Source organism: Paramisgurnus dabryanus, chromosome 17 (genome assembly GCF_030506205.2).
Source record: "Paramisgurnus dabryanus chromosome 17, PD_genome_1.1, whole genome shotgun sequence".
In the NCBI taxonomy this organism is placed as follows: Eukaryota; Metazoa; Chordata; class Actinopteri; order Cypriniformes; family Cobitidae; genus Paramisgurnus; species Paramisgurnus dabryanus.
Window position 1 is genome coordinate 13,115,963 of NC_133353.1, and position 20,729 is coordinate 13,136,691.

At 35.6% G+C, this 20,729-nt stretch overlaps 2 long non-coding RNA genes across 2 annotated transcripts in view; one reads left to right on the forward strand and one right to left on the reverse strand.

Annotated features, from left to right (window-relative positions):
* LOC135727387 (uncharacterized) overlaps positions 1 to 19,068 on the forward strand; it is a 22,668-nt gene extending 3,600 nt beyond the window's left edge. The window contains exons 4-7 of the long non-coding RNA XR_010525280.2: positions 16,888 to 17,017; positions 18,505 to 18,561; positions 18,701 to 18,764; positions 19,043 to 19,068. This is a non-coding gene — a long non-coding RNA (uncharacterized lncRNA). The remainder of the gene's footprint in view (positions 1 to 16,887; positions 17,018 to 18,504; positions 18,562 to 18,700; positions 18,765 to 19,042) is intronic.
* LOC135727217 (uncharacterized) lies at positions 11,798 to 20,703 on the reverse strand. The gene is made up of 4 exons (XR_010525184.2): positions 20,582 to 20,703; positions 16,047 to 16,109; positions 15,144 to 15,206; positions 11,798 to 14,410 (listed from the first exon to the last, which is right to left on the reverse strand). It is a non-coding gene; the product is annotated as an uncharacterized lncRNA (long non-coding RNA).
* Between the last annotated feature and the right edge of the window lie 26 nt (positions 20,704 to 20,729).

Here is a 20,729-nt window from a genome sequence, read left to right on the forward strand (position 1 = left end):
ATATTTATAAAAAGCAATAAAATCAGACAACTACAGGGTCAACTGGATTCCTGAGGACCCCATTTTCAAACCTTCAGCTCTACTGCATGCTTCAAGATCACTCAAGCTCCTGTATGTTTGCTATTTTCTCCTAAACTTTTTCATATTTTTGGACAGTGCTACTGTGACAACCATAACATGTCAACACTGTCATCTTTGTAAAAAAAGTATTAGATTAGATTATGAAATAAATGTATCATTTTTAAGACAAGGTCTGAAGTAGCTAGCAACAGAGGGGAAACAAGATGGCTAATGTGAACAACTCATCTATTTTTTTAATCTATATTAGGTTTTTGTCACCACCGTCAGGTTTTCTGTCATTTCTGTCAGGTTTTATGTATTTTCTGAAGTTATAATTTGATATTTGTTCATCACAGTGCTAAGGATTGTTATTTTTTGGACCAAATATTTACATAAAGTTTATGCAAGAAGCCATTGACTTGAGTGGTATACATTTTGGAATAATGAGGCATATGTCACCACGTCAGACGGAGTTTTATTTGTTTTAAATGAACAAATAATGATACAGGGTTGTTCCCGAGCGAGCACATTCAACATAACAAGTATATTGTTATAATGTACTAATGTTTTTTCTGAAATAGTTTTGTGCTTTTTTGTGCAGATGTTTTGAATTGATAGTCATGTAGTATGTAGTGCTCTTTCTTATTTTGTTATCATGTGTCTATTTGGATTCTCCAGGAGCACATTTTTTGTTTGGAAAAAAGCTCACAGAAACTAAAACCAGATGTATGCAGCTTTGCCGGGCGTGCAGCACCAGCGTAAACCAGCTAAGACCACTCTTCTAAGCTTTCAGCCTGGTAAAGCTGGTTTTTCGATCTGAACAGCTAAACGTGGACTCTAAAAACCTCTCTAAAACCAGCCTGCTACACCAGCTAAAACCAAACTGGGAGACCAGGTCAACTGGGTTAGGTTGGTTTTAGCTGTTTTTCAGTAGGGAATGTTCATCCCTATACCAAAGTTATCATCATTGTGATATGTCTTTGAATAATCTCTTATTATTATCACACAGGTCCACGTGCTCATCTCCACGGAAGCCTTTGCAGAGAAATGAAACAGTGACTGCATGTTTGATCTACAGTCGCCACCCGGTGGTGATAAAAGTGAATAGCATTAATAGAAAGTATGACTTCAACATGTTTTTGGTGGTATGGTACAGTGCTTTATATAGATTAATGGTACAGTCTTCTTTAGCTTAAAGGTAAATATAACAGTGAATGAAGATAATTCTTAAACTGTGTTTAGATGTAGTTCAATAAAGTTCAGAGAATCAGTGAAGCAAGTTTGAGAGATTTCTACATAAAATCTATAATGTAAAAATATAATCTTGATATCTTTAATAAGGTTACATTTTTTTTAATAAGGTCTATATTTATAGTTGTATTATGTCACATTTAACCTCCTAAGACCTGGATGTCACATGTGGACGTCAATGTTTTTGTTGTTTGCACCATAATACTTAATTCTGTGTAACTGGAACCTATTATACACAAACATGGACAAATACACTGGTTCATGTTCATAGAAAAATATTTGGTTATTATATTAATTGGTTCCCAAAAATAGCTGGTAGAAATCTAAAAAAAAAAAGGATTATTTTGATGATGGATTATTATTTAACTTAATGTCTGTTTTTGACCGACTGCCAGTGTTTAACTTTTTGATATGCCTGAAGGATTTTGGGCAATGAAAAAACCTTTCGTATGTATCATGCATTAAAATATATGACCTTTGATGCTTTTTAATGATTTAAGTAAAATCTCCATACAATCTGAGCATGTCTGTGTTTTACTCTCGACTAATACTCTTTTTCTTTTAACATTACTGGTAATTAACATAGCGCCATCTAGTGGTTGTAAATGAATAACACAATAGGTTTAAATATATTAATACAAAATAGCATCTATACATACTGTAAAATACATTTTAAAAAGTAGTAATAAGCATAAAGTAATGTTTAATATTAAAGAGTTTTGATATGATATTTTTATTTTTACAATAAAAAGTCCAAAAGTTGTAAATTGTTTTAATGAAACAACACAAGGGACATAAATATATATATATATATATATATATAAAAACTCCTCACAGTTGAACCGTAAACAGAACAGAGTCATTAAACTCCATGACAACCATACTGTAGAACGCGTCGTTGTCATGGAACCATTATGACATCACACTCGTTGCCAATACAAAGGCTCAGCCAGAAGAGACCGGTATCATTTGACTGATCTGAACGCTTGCCTTTGGTTGACTCCGAACACGACTGTACAGAGTACCAAGTGAATTTGCAGACTTTCAAAAAGTTCGCAGCTTTAAACTGCTTGACGCACTGTGCACAGACAGACAGTTTACTTAGATTTCAACCCTCTGTGAACCGAGTCTAAGCACAGTTAAGTCTTTCAGTTATCTTTTCACATCATGTTTCGTCCTGTAACACCATTGTCCGACAAGGTCATGGAAGGAACAGATGTCGAGAACATGGATTTTATTCGGCCGAATGCTGCGCCGAACTTTGACTATGTCCTTGATATCGGACTTTCGTCACAAGTCGGGCGCGCTGCCGGTTGTTTAAATCCATCTGGAGGAGAGGAGGATGATGAGGAGGAGATGGTGGATGTTTATCCAACACATGAGGCGAAACGCCAAAGAGGTAAGATGCAAGTTAAGGCAAAAAGTCTGACTTTCATGCTGATTACATACAGTTATTGTGGTGTTAATGCACGTGTACATGTAGACACACCAGGTGGTGCTCGTGTACTTGACATTTTACCCGCCGTTTTTCTTGACCGGCAGAATACGCAGACAAATTTTGACTCCATTAATTTAACAAAAAGCGACCAAAATGAATAAAACATCCCCGCAATTTAAGATAAGAATTACGCCGTATGAGGCCTTGTTTTTTAATATCCCTCACGGAAATTAACTATGGTTTTTATGTGGTAAAAGTGTAGTAACCATGTTTATTGGTGTATTGAGTACTATTTGCAAAACCATGGTTATTTTGTGGTAACAATGGTTTAACTACAGTACCGTTAACCATGTTTTGTTGGATGTAAATGTTTAATTTTCATAAGTGATGCATAACGTAATAAATAGTTAGCAGTGCATACCAGACTGCAAATGTTTTGTTCATTTACGGAAGCCGAGGTTGTGTACTATTTTTATTTTTGCTTGCTTGTTTTCTCATGATCACAACTTCATTTCTCGTTATCTCAAGTTAACAAAAGTTGTATTTTTTCTCATCAGATTTAGAATAACGCAATACACAACATCATGTCATTGTTTGCATCCCTGTATGTTAAGGTGACCAGACGTCCCCGTTTTCCGGGGACAGTCCCGTTTTTTGGTGTTCTGTCCCCGACTGAGACTGTCCCCGGAAATGTCCCCGTTTTACAGCATGTCCAAAACAACCAGCAAATACACTGAAAAACAGCTTCATAATATTGAAAAACCCGATCAACATAGCGTTTGTAGTACCAGACCGGAGCAATCATGTAATGATTATTTTCACCAGCAGAGGGGGCCGCGAGCTACGTATTACTTGCGCACGCCACTGATTTAGCGATGAAGAATTTACAACGAGACACTTGAGAAAGCCTCATTATCATAAATCAAGTTATCATAAGACAGGGTTCCTCAAATCTTACCCTGGAGGGCCAGAGCACTGCAGAGTTTAGTTACAACCCTGATCAAACACACCTGAGCAAGCTAATCAAGGTCTTCATGATCTTGTAGTGCTCCGGCCCTCCAGGGTAAGATTTGAGGAACCTTGTCATAAGATATGAAAACAGTTAAGTTATGGTGGCTTAAGGTACTAAATACTCATGTTAAATTAAAATAATAAACCAATGAAGTGAACTGATCACAGTATGTTACGGAGCATTTGTTTTGTGTAGGCTAAATATGTTTACATTTTGCACTATTCCTTCTGTTCTTCACGTTTACAATGTTATGAAATCAGCTGAAGTAGTACCTTACAAGTCATTTTTGATGGGGTATGTCTCTAAAATAAAGAAAAAAATTCAAGAAAAATATTTTTTTGCATGTTTTAAGCACAAATTCACTTAAATTTATTTTTTTGTCTTAAAGCTAGATTTTTCTTAGGGGATTTTGCTTATCAAGAAAATGCATCTTGATTTAAGATTTTTTAGATATTTGTACTGAAAATAAGACCAAAATACAATTAAGTAAGAAGTCATTTTTTTGCAGTGAACACACAACAATAAAAAGAAGAAAACTTTCAAAAAACATTTTGTCCCCGTTTTTTAATTCATAGATAACAACAAATGAGATTTTAATGATATTTTGACCATTTAACTAGGAAATGTCCCCGGTTTTCATTTTAAAAATCTGGTCACCTTACTGTATGTTACTGTCTGATGTTTATTGTTTCTGCTCAGCATGATTGCAAATGTGATATTTATTTTATACAGTTGAATAAGTAATACATTAAAATAAGTGTTAGACACATATTGATCACTTCAGTTAAAGCATTCATTTCATAACATTATTTATTGAATTGCAGTGTTGGGATGGAGATGTGATGATGGTGGAATGGATTTTGTTCTTCCGTGTGCTGTCCCTGAAATTGTCCCGAACAACGGACATTTGTTAGACAGACGCGCCGGGAGTTCAAATCCAAGAGGAGTAAAGGAGTTTACTCCTGCATTTGAGGAGGCGAACAGCCCCACAGGTCAGATGGAAATTTTGTGTTCTTGACAATCTTTAAATCTGTATCATGTTTGTTCCTCAATAGTTTTGTTGGCCCTTGCAGATACTGATATCTTATTACATTAAAGTCAGTAAAATAAAGCATCTTACAATAAGAAATTAAGTTTAGACCAGTGCTAGTGTGTTTTAAACTCTTATTTTAACAGTATTATTAATGCAATAATCATTGCTGTATTTTTAGGAATTTGTTATAAAGAATTAGATACTCAATTACATATACATATTTGATCAAATAGTATCTGGGTGGACAGTTTTTTAAATGTGTTTATTAAGTATCATTACTGACAACGGTTCTTTGTCATTCACTTTTGTCATAATGAATTTTCTAATAGTTTATCATTTTTGTTTTTGTTTTTATTTTTTGGTGTAGAAAAATGCAAGAACAAATTCTTTAAATCAATAAAGAAGGCGTGGAAGAATGTAAACCCATTCCTTCATAATGATAAAGTGGAAACACTGATTCCTTCAGAGGTTTGTTACATCATTACATTTACTACAACTATCTGTCCATTTATAGACATGTTTCCATCCAGGTTTTGTTATCGACCAAGTGAATATGCGTAAAAAAGGTTTTCTATTCAAATGGAGCTAAAATGGTGTCCATGGTGATGTCACGAATGATGTAAGCGAATTGTCACATACGTTTTGGTGTATCGCAAAAAAATCTGACCTTGAGCAAATTATCTACCTACTTTCTCTAATGCACTTACAACGAAAGCTTAGCCAGGTCGAGTCTGATGTTTGTGGTCTCAGTAATTTAAAATAATTGTGCTTTCATCAAAGGCACCCGATTATGAGGAGAAAAAATTGAATATTTAGGAGAATAAACATGAATCATTTTATGGATAAGTGATTGACATTTCAGCACTTCATGAAATTAGTTCAGTGCAGCTTGCGTACCCTCTGCGTATAGGGAGGATCGACTCTGCAAATCAAAACAGAAAGTCTCAGGCTGCAATAAGAGCGCCCATTGTTTGCTGTTATGCCCTTCAGAGGTTGCGCGTGATGAAGATCTATCATGTGACATCACATTTATTTGCGTTAAAGCTATTTAAAAAAATATATATATTTTTTGAGGTATTGCGTTTATGCGCTAAAGCATTTTTTGCTAAAAAGCCTTGGATGGAAACATGGCTTCTAAACATGGCTGGAAACATTTATCTGTCTGTCTGTCTGTCTGACCCACCTCTGGTCTTCTCCACAGCTTAATGCGGATTCAGCTAATCCTAATCTAAAGGATGATGCTGGTCTGGCGAGCTCTGAATTAAACAATAAAATCAAACCGGATAAACAACGAATGGCATTCTTTGACTGTCTCTGGAGGGGCAAGGTGGAGTCAGTGCCGACTCCCCTGCTTAAAGCGGATCCAGCTATCCCTGATGTTAGGGAAGTTGTTGATCTTGCATCACAGTCAAAGACCTACGTTGGTCCGCAGAAACAGAAACAAAAGGCTTCAAAGAGCCGCAAATCTAACCTCCAGGGAGAAAAAGTGACTGTTGTGCCAACTCAACAGCCCAAGGCCATTTCAGATATTCCTGTTGGCATGGATGTTCCTGATCTGGCCTGCCCCCAATCAAAACCAAAGATTTGTCCGGATAAACGCAAGACATTGAAGCAACGCTTGCTTGGATGCTTCCGGAGGGGCAAAGTGGAGTCAATGCCGACTTCACAGATTGAGGCCGATCCAGCTATCCCTGATGCCAGGGAAGTTGCTGATCTGGCAGATTCTCAATCGAAGAGTGTTGGCTTAAAGAAACACAAACAAAAGGCTTCAAAGAGCCGCTCATTTCACAACCCTTGGAGAAAAAAAGGGAAGAGTAAAGTGAAAAAAGATGCCGATCCAGCTATTCCTGATGCCATGGATGGTGCGGATCTGGCCAGTTTTGGTGGCATCGCTGCAGCTAATGCCAGGCTACAGAAGATAGGTGCCATTCCAGAGAATATTGGGTTAAAAGGTGGCGGAAATCCCGACCCAAATAAAGCTAAAAATCCTGGGTCAAAAGAAGATGGAAATCCTGGGGCAAAAGCCCTTGAAAATCCCAGAAATCCCTTACCAGAAGATGATAAAGTTGTCAGGCCAAAAGTTATAAATGTTGTTCAACAAGCTTTTGAACCGCCAAGCGAGAAGAAACCAGCTGATCCCTCAGTGCCTAAAGGTGAGTGTACTGACTTCATTACTCCTACTTTGCACCAATATGTGAAATGGTTTCTTCAACATATTCTTCTGTACCTGGAAATGTATGCTGTACCTTTCGTCTGTGAGTATATGATGAATGTTAACATGTACTGTCACCTCATCATTTTTCTGTGTGTTTTTCAGACACTTTTGATTCTAAATATCAACTCTTGGAGGAGGAAGTGCTTGGGGAAGGTGGCTTTGGCAGCGTGTACAAAGGGATCCGTAAATCGGATGGCAGTGAGGTAATGCACTCGTATTTATATCAAACACAATGTTTGCTGAAATTTGTATGTCCACTTGATTTAAACCATGTTTTAAAGTTTGTAGATTCTCAAACCTTAAAGTTATGTGTGCAGTGTCAGGTGAGCCGCTTCAGTCAGCTCAAGAGAAATTAACTTTTGTTGTTTTTCTCTTTACAGGTTGCCATCAAGCTAATCAGCAGACATATAAATGATGGCACTATTCAGATTGTAAGTTGTCATAAAATTTGATGAAGTGAACTAAACAGAAAATAGACAGTATAGCGATTACGCACCAATACGAGATATTTGTTTTATCTAATTGTTATTTGTTGACCATTTTTTCTCCAGCCTGGATACCCCAAACCGCTCATTACAGAAGTGGGGCTGATGCTTAAGTTAAGAGATGCGCCCTCATGCACCAATGTCATACAGTTGTATGACTGGTACGAGACTAAACACTTTTACATGCTCGTGTTGGAGTACCCACTGCACAGCGAATCCCTGTTGCAATTTGTTAATCGTGAAGAAAAACTAAGTGAAAATACAGCAAGACATCTCATGCATCAGGCGGTACTGGCAATGCAACACTGTCTGGATAATGGAGTTTTCCATACCGACATCAGTCCCGGAAACTTCTTGGTGCAGCAATCAACAATGAGCCTGAAGTTAATTGACTTTGGGGTTGGACATTATCTGACGCATGATGATGGCTATGACATTTGGGGTGAGCTGAATTTTTTTTAATATAGCGGAGTATTGAAACCTGCTGTTTCTTTTACAAAATGTTCAACATGATGTTTTGTGTACAGGATCATGTAGCACCTTGCTTGAGATCGAAAAATTCCCGGCCGTGCAAGAAACCGTCTGGGCCTTAGGTAATGTGCTGTACTTCATGGTGCATGGATCTTTCATGAATTCCAGGAATCTGAAGAGAACTGAGAAGCGTTTATCAATGGGTGAGTGAAAATGACTGATCAACATGCACACACAAAGCCTCTGATCAAATCCACAATAAATATTGTCAGAGGATACGGTCTGTCTGGCAAGCTGTTAGATTTTATTGTGTTTAGCTAAACAGTCATTTAGTGGCTCGCCAATGTATTACATCACTGTGCCATCATCTTAACCTGAGGTACTGTCTGTCTGTGACCAGGGTCCCTTTAGATGATAGACAGACAGACTTTTTTGCAGTATTATTAAATGACAACAAAAGCGTCTCTTTATGCCATGATCATTATTGCCATTTGTGCGTCATGATGACTAACCAGCTCTCTCCTAAATCTTGTACAGAAATCTATGATCTGTTAAGAGGTTGCCTGGCCAAGAATCCAAGTGATCGTCTGACGCTCAAGCAGATCTTAGATCATGACTGGTTTAAAACTGAGTCTGACGAAGAAGAGCTACTCGTATACAAAATGAGGTAACAGACCAAGTAGGAAACTACATTTTGCAGATTACATGCTTTTTATTTTCTGTAGTTAGTTGTATAGTAAAATTGTTTTAAATGTACATTTTCATCACAACAGGGCACTATCCACAGAAAAATAAAAAGGATGAAGCTGAATGACTGAAGGAGAGGGGAATGATTGGAGATGCTGTTTTCATCATCCTGAGACATATGGAGTTTGCTAATCATGTTTATGGATAAATAAGGTATTAAATTAATGCTTTTTTAACTATCCGTTTGATCACATTATTTAATGACATCATAATGAATTGTCTAACCGCTGTGTGTTAGATGTTGTTTAACCAACACTTCTGCATTTGTCCTCTTGTGTCTCCCTAGTTTCTACAACCAGAAAGCAAGAATAGCACAGACATTAAAAGGGACACAGTTTCTCAGGAGTAGCAAATTTTTGCACACTTTCTGCATAATGTAAGTACACAACTGCATTTATATTTGTATATTTTATTACAAAAATCATACATATTGTGCACTGGCGGCCGGTGCCTCTCATTTTCCGAAGGCGCTTGATGCGAAGTTCAAGTTCGTCACAACATGTATGTAGCCCGTCATGTGTGTGGTTCGTAATTTCAAAATATGTGTTCTGCGAGTCGAGAGATCCTATGAGCACATGTATGGTCAAAATAAGTGCCTGCTGCAGACGCGTCTAAAGGGTTTATGATAAAAGAGACACTTGCGTTTGCCAGATACTCACATAATCTCATGCGGAATCAAAGTTTACTGTTAAGGGAGTGTCTTGCGTGTATTTTGTGAATGTGAGCGTCTCTTTTATCATAAATGGTTTTGACGCGTGTGCAGCAGGCACTTATTTTGACAAAACACGTGATGCACATGGTTCACATGACGCAACAAACAAATATTTTTAAAACGCAAGCAACACACATGACACTCCGAACACTTATTTTCAATTAGCGCCCCTCGGATGAGCAGTCACGAGCCGCCACTGATATTGTGGCTTTAAGGTTCTAGATATACTATAAATATGATGACTAAAAATTAAAAGTTGACATTTCCTTTCTTTCTCATCTTCAGGTTTTATTTCAGCCTCAGACTTCATGATCACAGACCGCTGGCTGAACGTCTGATGCAGATCCTGTCTCATCCTTGAACACATTAAAAAAAATTTTTTAAATTCTTAATGTTTTTATATTTTAAAGTTGTATAATATAGTTTCTAATATATAGTTTATCCTCTATAGAATCAGCTATGTCTGGCTCTCTCTCTCTAGGGTTGTTTTTCTCCTAGGAGTTTAGGGAGTCAGGTTTATTAATGTAAAGCTGCTTTGAAATAATTAAACAATTGTGAAAAGTGCTTCAGTATATAAATAAAATTGAACTGATATGGAAGACTTTTCTTATCTTTTTTATTTGATCAAACTGATTAACTTTAACAAGTTTTTAGGAAAAATAACTGATTTAACTTAACTTAAAGCCATTAAGTCAAACTGTTTTTTTAGGGCAAACAGATCATCATTAAGACTTTTACCCCTCTTTTAATTATGCAAATGTTTGTCATTAAATCTGTCTATAAATAAAAACTAGGCAAAATCGTAGCGTTATCAGTCAGAAGGATACATGTTTTTTGAACTTATAATAGTAAAAACCGACCAAAGTTCACCTAAACCAGGGGTGTTCAAAGTCGGTCCTGGAGGGCCGGTGTCCTGCAGAGTTTAGCTAAAACTCCCCTCACAACACCTGCCTCAAAGTATCTAGTCTGCCCAGTAAGACCTTGATTAGCTGGATCAGGTGTTTTTGATTAGGGTTGGAATAAAACTCTGCAGGCCCTCATCCCTGACCTAAACCATATTAGACACTGCTCATTTGTGATCAACTTCCCCTACTGGTGAACTATCGGATTTAAAAAAAAAAGATATCACAAAAATGAAGTCTTCAGACTGGATTTGGCGTCTAATTATCATTCTTTGTTATTATTATAATTACTGACAACGGTCTATTAACAGTGTTTTTATCCCTCTTTTCTTTGATTAAATGTCTTCACCTCTTTTGACTTTGTGTCAAATGCCTTTCTTACAAAAAGATAAATTCAATGAGCTTTACCATTTGAAATCATTCCTAAAACCTATTTTACATATCTAAATGTTAGCAGGTGCACATTAGCTTAGCAGGTATTAGCTTAGCACACCATCAAAACAGGAGAACTGGTGGGATGAAATTTTTGTTTTTGCTACAAACTGACAGAAGTCGAGTGTTTTAAATAACCATATGTGAGCTGACGTGGCTATGGATTGCAAAATCAAACACACAGATGCACCATATATAATCCCAATCGGGTTTAATGTCTTCGTGTTTTATCCATCAAAACATCTTTATGTGCACGTTTTAGCCATAGGTTTTTAGCAGCAGGGCGGCTATGCCCTTATATGGGCACCATGATGAAACGGATCCAAGCTATTGTTCGTGTAGTTCGGCTACGGTGTACACGACCCACTATGTAAATATTGGTAGGCATCCAAAGCCGGCCCTAAACCTTTGGGGGCCCTAAGCAAAATTTGGTCGGGGGCCCCTTTGACCGTTTTAAGTAAGGCCTAAAGAAAAGCAATGACTACCTTATGACTATACTGCACATATTATATCTACTATGTTATGTAAATGTGTCTATTAAATTATGTTTTAATTATTCTATGTATACTGTATGTTAATGATCTTTTTTACATTGCTGGTCCTGAGTACGTATTTCGTTCTTATGTGGCAACATGTAGCCTACAGAATGACAATAAAAGACCTTGGGGTGGTCCCGGAGAGGGAATATCTTAAGACAGGACTCAGCCTTAGTTTAATTAGAAAACATAACTAATTTTAACAAAAATGCCTTACTAAAAACATTATTTGTGTGGATTTTGAGGCAAAACAAAGGGCACTGGTGTATTTTAAGATATGTCAGTGCAAGCTTTTTTCAGTTTGGACAGCTCTTAGCCTATTTTTATTTTAGTCTAGGACTAGTTTAATTCCTGTCAGGGAAACTGCCCCCTTGAGTTCTTGATTTGAGAAATATGATACCATTGACTGAACTGAATGGCAGTGCAGTGCAACAAACACACACTGATGAACTTGCTGAATAAAAAGAATGATAAAGTGATTTTCACTGACCATCAAAGAAACATTTTTAATTGACACCAGAGTTTAAGAGGCACAAACAACAGCCTATGTATAATTTAAATGAAATAGAGTAAATAGAATAACATTTAAATAAAATATTATATAAAATAATAAATATAACACTTAAATGTTAAAATTTTTCAAATAAACAAAATTAACAATAATATCTAAAACACCACAAACAAGGTTAATAGTACCTAACATTCGCTATAACAACCGTCTCACTATATATTATCCCTTACGTAAATAGCATAACAAAAGTTAACAGGCTTATTTGAGATGAGCTAAATCTGACACAAACAAAGGTTTGTGGATAATAACAATTAACTTGCAAATAAAATTAATAATTAAAGATTAACAATTAACATTGCATTCATAACATTAATCTAACAAAGCTGGTTACTGTATGTCATATGCATTGCTATAGTTTAAATATTAAACACTGAACAGTGACATTATACACTTTTGCAAAGGCTAGCAGGTGGTTTAACAACGGTGCGCTGTCTGGCATGTAACACGCATATGCGCATGAGTTTGTTTACTCTTACACATAAAACACTTTAAATTCAGACGTTTAACAATATAATTACACTAATGACATAAATATAGAAATGACAATGACATACTTGAAATATAAGCGTAACAGAATTAATTTACCACGTTAAACCGTTTAAATATTAATTATTAAGCTTATAAACCAATTCACGTTATGATGGCAAATATAAGAAAGAGAAGTCAAACAGAACACAGGTTTGGTCATTACCGAAGTCAAATAAGATCCACTTACTTCGCAATTATGCACAAACACACATAACATTAAAGAAATTGTCCTTAAAGCAACAGACAAAGTTCACGTCTGTATATTGACATTATAACTGAGGCCAAGAGCTCTCATTAAGAGTTTGTCCCATGTCTATAGCCCCTTTTTTTGCCTAATTATAAGCCTTCAAAAATGCACCAAGGTGATGTTTCAAAGGTCCGTATTTCAAAGCAGGAGCCATGTAGATTCTTTATACTGACATATGTTATTCTGCAGGTCAAGACCTTTCTAACTATGTATTTGGCTTAGCTCTACAACAAACTTTTCATGTTCTAATTTCAAGTACACAAGCCATCTCAGGTGTAGTGTCAGAGAGCACTTTGAAGGCTCAATAAGGTTAGAGTTAGATAAAATAAAGCTGTTTGTTTGTTTCTGGCTGTGTAAACAGACCCCACACCTTGATGAATACCTGGTGTTGGCCACACACACAAACTGTGCATTTCTGTTTGGGCTTATATGCATATGTTAATGCTGCTATGATAATTAAATTAAAAACATCCCATTAATAAATAAGACCATAGTCTGATGGGTAGCCATCTCCGATTGTAGGCTAGTAAATGATTATTAGGCCTATTGGTTGTCAAAACCCAGATTAACAAACATTATACACAATGTTTGCTACATAATGTACATAATGTATGCTCTCTTGCATCTTTTGTAGCCTATTTATTTTTGTTTAAATGTTTTCTTTTGAGCTCAACTAAAAATGGCAAACAGGCCTATTTTGTTTATCCATTAGAGCACCATTCCCCTCCTTCCAAACCTGTCACTTTGAGAAAGAGTTCAGCTATGTGTGCCAAATACAGTTTAGGAAGCCTATGTATTGTTTCATGTTCCTTCTTTCTAAGCAGAAAGACAGGCCTGAGCAGTATGCAAACTATACCGTGAATGTATGTGGATCAGGTGTGTCAGTCCAGTCATAAAAATTCTGCCCACATAAAAAGTACTAAAGTAATTTATAGTAAATACCCATACTATAGTAAAGTGTACAGTTTATATTATTTAAAACTTTGTTAATGAATGCTACAGCATACTGTAGAGTAATAAATACAATTTAAAAACAGATGTGTTAAAACAACACAATCAGTTTTATTATTGGAACACCAAATTTTGTAACTTGTGTTGTCACTTTAATTTAAAACACAAAATGACACATAATGTGAAATTAATCATTTCAAAAAAGTCCTTACAACTGAGCATAGCCAGTTTTTTAACTCATGATGGGTTTCTGGTCTCATTTTTTTTGTATTACTTTCAATTCATATATTAATATATATTTCTGTCATGATGGTTCTTTTCATAACATTAAATTTGGTAATAGAGATTTGCTTCAACTTCATCTGTATGATGGACGAAAATCACTTTGATAAAGCAGATACACAACATCATCATCGTTCATAGCAACCATTATATTTAAATTGTACTGTTCAGTTGTATATCAAAGTATCCACAAGTATCACTACTGCTCTGACATAAACCAACTTTTCGATATCAAATTACATTTGCATGAAAAATATTAAATTGCACCTAATACATAAAAATAAAAAAAATATGTGTGTGTGTTTGTAGGGATGGGGTCATGAACAATTAAAAACAACTCAAAGTTAAAACATAAAACATCTTGTGTAACTAGCATGTTTCCTATCACTGATGCAGCGCTACAGGCTGTTTGCATGGTGTCTTGACATGCAGTGTGTGACCATGATTGGCACACTGTGCACTGTGACCATGAACACGAAGCATTCTTCTTCCTGTCATCGAAAAGGACACGGCAGACACAGCACAAATGGCGTCCATCTATCAAAACAAATATATTTAAGTCAAGCCAGTTAGTTGAAATTAATACTCATGAGCATATTTTAAGTAACATTTCAAAGGCAGTTTATTCATTTGTAACTATTGTCAAATTAAAATGTGGGTATTGCTGACGCTCAATCATATACAAGCAGGTCAACAAAGAAGAATTCCTGAGGCAAATTTCAGAAAGCGGAAACAAGGAAAACTCTGGGTTTTCCATTTCAGAAATGTATGTAAATCAAACATGATTCAGAAGTGTAACACAATTTTAAAAAATCTCACCACCACTTTATTCTTCAGCTTTAGCATTACTAACTGTAATGCCATAACTCATACAGTCTTGGTTGGCCATCATTTTAAGACCATCATTTTAAGGTGCTCACCTTCTATCTCTGTTTGTAATTTAAGACAATGTCCTGGACAACACCCTTTAAGATGTTTTTATATATTAGGTCCCAAATGTATGTACAGAACACTGTTTATGTATTCTGCACGTTTTGCCTGGAAACTGCCCCTTGAAAGACTTAAGATCCTAAATGAAAGAATTGGAGGCTGATTTGTCACAATGTGTCACTGTGTAGTGGATTGGTCTATGGTTCTGTTCCAATATCTGTTCTTGTTAAAGTATTGTTATCTGTTGAAACTACCAAACCAGGTCTACTTGGCCTGGTCTACGAGGAAGAGCTTATTATTCTCAATGGGACATAAAAATCAGCACAATTTGAAAAGATACCTTAATCTGCAGTCATCACAATAGCTACAGTAGTGGTTGTTTCTGAGGACTGTTCTTCCAGCTCTGTAGAACATAAAATATAATAACAACTTTCTTAATACAACGTTTGAATCTAAATTACAAATTCATAATGCAATGTGTCAACATTTATACTGTCAATAGTTAATTAGTAAATTGTAGGTTAAATACAGATACAGTACCATTCATTGTTTGCATCTAAATATCAACAGCCAATTCAAAGTGTAAAATATCAGAATACCAACCATATAGACCATTTTGCAAGATGTAAACAACACTGGTCCAGAAACACTTCCTGTTTCAGTTTGTAACTGTTTTCTTTATTTCACACATAAAGAAAACATCTTAAAAATGTTTCTTTAACTTTTTGATTAAATTTTCTTTGTCCTGTTGGTTGTATTTTATCCCAACGTTTATGTTGTGTTAAGAAACTGATACGGGAAGTGCTTCTGGACCAGTGTTGTTTAGGACCTACATCTTGCAAAATGGTCTATAAAAGATGTTAAATGTCACCTGAATAAATATTGTATATATAAATTGTAATTTTCATACAAGTGAGCTTTTCTCTTTGTGTCCAATGTCAATGGCAGACTTTTCAGAAGAGTAGTTTTAAGCTTGAACTTAAGCAATACCATTCAAAATGTATTACAATTAAAAGAAATACCATTTTCACACATGGCCTCTAAACTTTCTGGGCAACATCTGCTGTCTCTGTTGATTTGAAGATGTTAAACTATCACACCCAGATTTCATCTTTTGATTTGATTATTGTTTTAATAATGTGTACAGTGGTAAAATGTACAGTGTAATGACCACAATTAAATATCTTCTTAAGTTTAATGTTATATATTTATTTAAAGATAAAATAAAAACAACTCAGCGTACCTTCTGCATCCATCGCCTCTGACATTCCTTCTGCTTTGTCAGTGGAGTTGCATTGTGCTGCATCTAATTAATGTATAGGGGGGAAAAATCACTTAGAAGCATAACAAATAACTGGTCTTTCTGCATCACACAGCAGTATTAATGAAGAAATTTAATTGTATAGATAAAAACTGTTGCCAAGGGCCATCACAATCACTAGTCAAATTCAACTAAACAGCTATAAGATATTCTGGAGAGGTGCCTTTTTAGAAAATGTGTCCACTGTAATGAGGAAACTGCAACTGAGAAATAGTGTTACATCCCTTACAAACTGTCATAGACACATACAGAATCTATAACCTGAATCTGTTTCAATTGAATTGAATTTTTAAAGTGCCAATTCATAACAAAGTTACCTCACAGCACTTTTCAAACAGAGTAGGTCTAGCACATACTGTACTCTTTATATTATTAGGCTACAAACTCTCAGAAAAAAGGTACATGAAGATAAAAAAGTTGACATTGGGGCAGTACCTTTTCAAAAAGTACACTTTTGTACCTAAAAGGTATACATTGGTACCGCCAAGCTACATGCTGGTGCCTCATAGGTACATATCTGTACCTAAATGGTAAATTTTAGGACCTTTTTAAAAGGTAGTGTACCAGTGACAAAAAGGTACAACTTTTATACACTGTTAGATGTCGCTGTAGATTTAGCAGTACATTACTGTAAAAATCCACAGTACTATATTGTATGTGTACATTACAGTACAGTACTGCAGTTCATAATGCATTCTGGGTAAATTTGTTTGAGCGGGAAAATTTTACAGTATATTTTGGTCTTGATGTAACCTTGCTGTAGCCATTGCTGTAATGTGCCAGGTGTACTTGCAATAATCAGAGAAAGTGCGCCAGAGTCAAATCACACAGAGGGAGAGAGAGCACAACTCCTGGCTGCAGCTGAAGGAGGACGATTGATTTCTGGCAGTTCGGTAAGTTTGAAATATTTCTGTTTCATGAAAACTTAATTTTTAGTTTAAGAATGTTGTCAATAGTTTGTCACAATATTGTTTTAAACGTGCAATGACAGAAAAAAACGGTCGCCAACAAAGTTTCAATCTCCCTCAGAAAGTAAGCTAACGTTACACACAGATGTTTACCGCTGCTTTAACTCGCTTTACACCTTTTTTAATGAATATAGGGTTGTTTTATCTAAATTATGAGGGTTTTGGTGAGTTTATATTGTGTTGAAAGTGTGGTGACAATGAAACTATTTTTAACGAAATGGACAAAGACAACCTTGCGGTCCCAGCATAACGGTCGTTTATCTCGGCGTTTCATCCGTTCAGTTAGCGTCAGAGAAAAGTATTCGAAAAGTTCGACTGTTTGGTAAGGCTGACTCGTGGTTGTAAACAGACAGGACTTGTCACACCGTACACAGCATACTGTAGTACCGAACTCCTCCACAGAAGTGAAAACAAGAAACCTCATATTTAACTGGATACATGCATCGAACTCAACGCAGCTTTAACTTCGACCAAATATCATTCAGACCTGGGCTCATCTTAATATCAGATGAACGAAAGGGATTGCCGCGCTTATTGTTGTTGTTATTTTATTACGGTAACGTTATATCAGCAAAAGCAGAGAATATCTTCTCTAAAGCGTTTTACACGTCCAGTAAGTTGTCCAATACATTTTTATGGCATATTGTTTCCACCACTTCAGATGCATTACACGCTGTATATAAGTTTCCAAAACACATCAAATCAATGCACGAAAAGAGAATGGGCTCCGCATTTACGTACCGTTGTCTTCTCGTCTCTGTCATCTGATCCTTCATCTCTGGATGTAAAATAGTCCATTATAACATCGTGTAGGAAACTGGCTTTACCAGGATTGCTCAGATTTAGGCGATCATGTTTATCTTTAAAGTGAGCAGCTAGCTACTAACTTGTTAAAAAACTTTGCGTGAAATAGTGTTACACCGCAGCCGGTCCGGGTAAAACATTAAAGGGACAGTCTTTTTACCTTATCACTATAAATCGCTATTTTCTGCACTAAACGAGACATTTTCAGAGATTTTCTGTAGACAAGATGTTATAGAATAATAATAAAAAAAAAGACTTATTTAGATATTTATATATAATATAACAACTAATATATATATATATTTGTTTTACAACTGACTTAACACTTACAGTAATGTTTTATTTGTTAGCATAGCATGATATTAGATTTAAACACTTAATACATTTTTAAATCAATCACTTTGTCTCTGCACAATGAACATTATCAAATATTATTAATGTTGTAAAATATATTGTTCATTGTTAGTTCATATTAGCTAAGGCATTACAAAATGTTAAGGAATAAACTCTTATAGTAAAGTGTTACTAAATTTTCTTTTACCATTTCCTTCACAATGTCTACTTATTTCTATGGCTAACAGATTTTGTAACATTTGTATTTTTTACAGTCTTACCATTGCTTGTAAGCTGGATTGGGTAAGATGGATCATCTTTAAAGGCACCAGGCAAGTACATGATGTACAGTTACAAGTCATGTATTTTTTCGACTGCAATATTAAATGCTTTCACGTCACATGCAAAATTACACAGGAATGTGGCTGACTTTTTATTTGTAGTTTACCTGAGTGTCATTGCACTTTTCAGGAGTTAAGGCAGATGTGGAGGCACAACGGGTGATACCAGACACACACCAAGCACATTATGTTCGGTAAGTTTGCACTTTACCACTACAGTTTCTTTAAATACCCATGTATACACTCATTCACACACAACACTGTAACACGACCATACACAACATGTACACAATTGTCTTAGTTTGCCATGTAGAAATATACAAACAGAAATATTTAGACTTTGGTTATAAGAAATTTAATTTAATAATTGTATTTATTTAGCAGAGGTGTCCCTGGACTTTATTGACAAAAGATTTTGTTTTCAGAATAAAAAGTTGTGTCCAAATCAGTAACAATTGTACTTTCTGTTCAGGACATTCAATCATGACAGGATCCAGGTGGATGCTGTCAATTGATGAAAGAGTTTGTTCAGAGGTAAGTGAATCTTCTGTATTTTAGTGGAATTAGGTGTGGAACAGTAGAATAAGAGCAAAAGGTTTCAGAATAGGAGTAAATTCAAGGCTGAGTTTAATTTTTTAAGAATCTTTTTCTATCTTATATTTGTTGACTTAATGTTTATGATATTTCTAACAGGTTTCTGGATAGAATTAATTCCAAAGATGGGAAAAAGTGCACATCCAGACAAGAAGCAAGCAAAAAGACAAGGAACTTGGTGCAGAGAAAAGCTGTGGCCATTAACCCCCATGTGAACAGCTTCATGCAGTCCCTGATTGAGTTCGAATGGACGACTTCAAAGTAAAGGCCACTGTGGTCTGTCTGCCATAGTTTAATGCATTTATTTTTAGTGTTAAATGAAATTCAAGCAGAATATTTAAAACTATGGGCCAGTGTTCTTTTTACCACAGTGAAATGTTACCTTTTAGTTGATGATGGACTTTAAACTGAAAACTTCAAACTATGGAACAGTGTTCTATTTGCCAGAGTTAAATATGTTACAGCAGGGGTCTCCAAACTTGTTTATACTTGTCGATTTTATTTTATGTTACTTGATTATATGTTTATTATTGTTTAAAATCTTGTTTTAAATATGTTTGTTTCAATTAAATGTTTTTTTAAATAAAATTTTGATACATACATTGCTTGGATTGCCTTTTAATTCATTATGTTTTAATTTAGCATTTTTACCATATTAATAACTATAGATTTAAACCTACATCTCTAGCTATTTTATATAATATTATTGTATTAACTGTAATAAGTAATAAATAGTATTTATGGGTCAATATAGACATTACAGTAAATTACTGTAAAAATAGACTACTGTAATAAAATATTGTAAAATTACAGTACAGTACTGCTTTATAACTATACAGTACTAGTTTGTGTACTGTAAAATGGTATTACAGTACAGTACTGTAAAACCAAAATACAGTAACTTACTGGCAACCGTGCTGCCAGTACCGTACTGTAAAAATACAGGGAAATCGTTAACAGTGTACCTTTTGTTTCTGAGAGTGGCAACTTCCTTTTAATATGCAGCAACCTCGAGCAGAACCATGGTTTATAATGGGAAGCCATTTGCCTCGACTGGTTGGGGTGAGGAGACATGGAGAAATATAGTGGCCCACACTCTAAAAATTTCTGGGTTCTTTTTCTTTTAAATATTGGACAGAACACACCACTGGGTTAACATTGACCCAATGCTGGGTTGTTTTAACCCAACTGCTGGGTTGCTATACCCCATGGTTGCATAACAACAATCCAGCATTTGATCTATCCAATATTTACTTGTTATGGGTCAAAAATTAACCCACCCAGTGCTGCACTATACAAAGACTCAAATGTAGGCCCGTATTATTGTTTAGTTAACTTATTTTTCCCACTTTGCATAGAGCCAAATGATCTGCCGAAACTCAGCTGGAGAAACAAAACCACTGTTAATCTCACTTACTGATTTCAAATGAAATCTCCTCAGCAGCTTGCAAAATGGCCTCCAACTGGTTCCTTCCATAATATAGGGTGACCATACGTGCCATTCTTCCCGGACGCATCCCGTCCAGGATTTTGTGTTCGTCTTCCGGAAGTCGTATTTGTCGACC